General features: G+C 56.9%; 1 long non-coding RNA gene across 32 annotated transcripts in view; it reads left to right on the forward strand.

Moving 5' to 3' along the window:
- LOC103352362 (uncharacterized) overlaps positions 1-3,892 on the forward strand; it is a 185,709-nt gene that overhangs the window by 153,282 nt on the left and 28,535 nt on the right. Inside the window, exon 19 of one of the 32 annotated variants that reach the window (XR_011381773.1) lies at positions 2,750-2,871. The exons of 30 other annotated variants lie outside the window; for them this stretch is intronic. This is a non-coding gene — a long non-coding RNA (uncharacterized lncRNA). The remainder of the gene's footprint in view (positions 1-2,749; positions 2,872-3,892) is intronic. One more of the 32 variants, XR_011381772.1, reaches the window with a different exon arrangement.

Here is a 3,892-nt window from a genome sequence, read left to right on the forward strand (position 1 = left end):
GGCCGTGGGTGGGAGGCAGAGTTGTACAGGTGGGAGTCCGGGTGCACCGAGGCCACGCCCCCTGCACATCTGAAATAAACAGGGCTCCGAAGGAGAGCTCCGGTAGCCACGTGGACTGCTACCCCTGATGGGCACACTGGGGTCAGGGTGCCCTCTGAGTCGAATTGGGGTTCTTCTTGAGTTTTAGGCAAAGCCAAGCGCCCAGCCATGTGCTGGTCCCTGACAGCTGCCTGCTCTCCAGCCTGCCTGCGGCCAGGTCACTGTAAAGCTGCAGAGCCCCGCTGCTTGGTCTCCCTGGGCGCCGAGGGCTCCCACACACGGTCCCCGAGAACCTGCTGGAGCCGGATTCCCAGCCTCAAATTCCACGTCCGGCTGCAGGGCCTCAGAGGACGTGGTGCCCAGGGATGCCGGCCTTGGATAGCGCTGAGGGCCCCGTGGTGATTTACCTGGACACTGGGCCGTGTCCTGTCCAGCCCTCGTCCTCGCCTCCTCTTCCTCAGGGTCCACGTCAACTCTGCCTCAGCCTCCTGACCACTCAGGCCGCTGGAGCGGGGGCAGGACACCCCGGAGGGAGGGACTTGGGCGGCTTGGCTGTTACTGCCCAGTACATCCCGGTGGACAGTTGGTGCCCGCATCCCGCCTCGGAGGGCCTGCTTCGAGTCCCAGCCCCTCTGCTCCTGACCCAGATTCCTGCTAATCAACAGTGATGGTTCAAGTGCTTGGGTCCCTACCACCCGTGTGGGAGGCCCAGGTAGAGTGCCAGACTCCTAGCTAGGGTCTAGCCCAGCCGTGCATTGTTGCAGTCATTTGGGGAGTGAACCAGAGGATGGGAGATTGCTCTTCATCTGTCTCTCTGTCTGCCTTTCAAATAAAATGAAGGCACACAAATAAAACCGTTAAAAAAACAGTTCATCCAGGACCCAGCAGGTGAGAGCTCTCCAGTGGAGCTGAGCAAGCAGGAGGAAGGCGCAGGGAATGTGGTTTGGAATGAAACACACGAACTCTTCCAACCTATTTCACTTTGGTTTCTTTCCTTAAACACCAGTGGATAACAGGGAAAAGAAATCTGACAGATTTTATTCTTCTTCTTTGTTCTCCTTGCTGGGGAGGGGTTGGGGGTTCCAGCAGCCGCTGCTCTACCCTTCCTTGGGTATATCTTCCCCGTGTGTGCCTGGTGATGCCCCCCATATCTTCCCCGTGTGTGCCAGATGGTGCCCCCCATATCTTCCCCGTGTGCCTGATGGTGCCCCCCATATCTTCCCCGTGTGTGCCTGATGGTACCCCCCATATCTTCCCCGTGTGTGCCTGATGGTGTCCCCCCCATATCTTCCCCGTGTGTGCCTGATGGTGCCCCCCACATCTTCCCCGTGTGTGCCTGATGGTGCCCCCCATATCTTCCCCGTGTGCCTGATGGTGCCCCCCATGTCTTCCCCGTGTGTGCCTGATGGTGTCCCCCCCATCTTCCCCGTGTGTGCCTGGTGATGCCCCCCATATCTTCCCCGTGTGTGCCTGATGGTGCCTATCTTCCCCGTGTGTGCCTGATGGTGCCCCCGTATCTTCCCCGTGTGTGCCTGATGGTGTCCCCCGTATCTTCCCCGTGTGTGCCTGATGGTGCTCCCAATATCTTCCTCGTGTGTGCCTGGTGATGCTCCCAACACTGTATCTTCCCCGTGTGTGCCTGTCTGTGCCCCCCATATCTTCCCCGTGTGTGCCTGGTGGTGCCCCCCATATCTTCCTCGTGTGTGCCTGGTGGTGCCCCCCATATTCCCTGTGTGTGCCTGTCTGTGCCCCCCATATCTTCCCTGTGTGTGCCTGGCTGTGCCCTCCATATCTTCCCCGTGTGTGCCTGGTGATGCCCCTCCCCCACTGTATCTTCCCCGTGTGTGCCTGATGGTGCCCCCCATATTCCCCATGTGTGCCTGGTGATGCCCCCCATATCTTCCCCGTGTGTGCCTGGCTGTGCCCCCCATATCTTCCCCGTGTGTGCCTGGTGATGCCCCCCATATTTCTAGTGTGTGCCTGGTGGTGCCCCCCATATCTTCCCCGTGTGTGCCCGATGGTGCCCCCATATCTTCCCCCTGTGTGCCTGGTGATGCCCCCCATATCTTCCCCGTGTGTGCCTGATGGTGCCCCCCATATCTTCCCCGTGTGCCTGATGGTGCCCCCCATGTCTTCCCCGTGTGTGCCTGATGGTGTCCCCCCCATCTTCCCCGTGTGTGCCTGGTGATGCCCCCCATATCTTCCCCGTGTGTGCCTGATGGTGCCCCCGTATCTTCCCCGTGTGTGCCTGATGGTGTCCCCCGTATCTTCCCCGTGTGTGCCTGATGGTGCTCCCAATATCTTCCCCGTGTGTGCCTGGTGATGCCCCCCATATCTTCCCCGTGTGTGCCTGATGGTGCCCCCCATGTCTTCCCCGTGTGTGCCTGATGGTGCCCCCCATATCTTCCCCGTGTGTGCCTGATGGTGCCCCCCATGTCTTCCCCGTGTGTGCCTGATGGTGCCCCCCGTATCTTCCCCGTGTGTGCCTGGTGATGCCCCCCCACACTATATCTTCCCCGTGTGTGCCTGATGGTGCCCCCCCCAATATCTTCCCCGTGTGTGCCTAGTGGTGTACGTGGGGAGGATACCCATAGGCTCCTCCCTGGGCAGCCTGAGCAGTGCGTTAGACTTCCCAAGCTCCGTGTAGGTGCACCTGCTGCACCCCAGCAAGCACTGCCCCCCTTCTCTTGCACACCCTGGTCTCGCCCAGACGTGGGCTGTGTCTTTGCCTGCCACGCCAGATCTCATGGACTCACTGACTGCATGGAGCTGGGTGTTTTCCTGAGTATAAGGCTGAGAACAACGCTCGCTGCATCTGTCGGTGTAAACCAGGTCGGGCATTGTTTTCTTCTTAAATTATGTTTACCTTTCTTCATTTATTTGGAAGGCAGAGAAACAGAAGGGGAAAGAGATCTTCCTTCCCTTGATTCCCTCCCCATATGCCCACAGCAGCTGGGGCTGGCCCGGAACTCCATCCAGGTCTCCCACGTGGCTGGCAGGAAACCCGGCAGTGGGGTCGTCTGCCTCCCAGGGTACATCAATAGGAATCTGGAGTCTGAAGTGGGGGACTCGGGACTTGAACCCTGGCACTCCCCTCTGGGATGTGGGTGTCCACCACAGCAGCACTGCCGGCCCTCCGCATTGATTCTTTAATGCTGAACCAAACTCGCACTGCTGGGATTAACACAGAGAATTCTTTTTATGCGCTTTTGAATTCACTTTGTTAAGATTCTATAAAGGAGTTCTTTACGTCTCTGGTCCTGAGGGATCTCATTTGATGAATTTCTTTTAATTTATTTGTCAAGCTTTTGCGTCTGGAGTGTTACAGCCTCTCACGACAAGCTGGCAAGCGCACCTGCCTCTCCTTCAGCAAAAGTTTGTGTGAGTTTTTCGCTGTTGCTCACTCCAGCGTCTGACAGGACCCAGCAGTGAAGCCCTCGCCTCTGATTCCCGCTAGGGCAATATCTGCTCGTTATCTCTATGTCTTGATTAGTTCTGCTAGGACTTTATCAACTTTGTGGGCTTTTCCAAAGAACCAGCTCCTGCCTGTGTTAGATATCTTCTGTTGCTGTCTCGATTCCATGGAGTCCTGCTTTGAATTCTTTTATTCTCCTTGCTTTCCATTTAACTTGCTCTTTTGTTCCTGAGCTGCAAACTTGGCTGCTAGTTTCACACTTTGGCCTTCCCAGGAAGGCGTTCACAAGGCACAGTCCCCTCTACGCGCGTCTTCAGTTCTGCACATTCGGAAGTGCTGCGTGTCATCAAGCCTGGACATTTTCACTGTAATTTATTAAACAATCAGCCCGTGAGTTGTTTAGAAATAATTTTCCAAATGCTTCTTTGGCCTTGGTAG

This window comes from Oryctolagus cuniculus, chromosome 13, assembly GCF_964237555.1.
Source record: "Oryctolagus cuniculus chromosome 13, mOryCun1.1, whole genome shotgun sequence".
Classification (NCBI taxonomy): Eukaryota; Metazoa; Chordata; class Mammalia; order Lagomorpha; family Leporidae; genus Oryctolagus; species Oryctolagus cuniculus.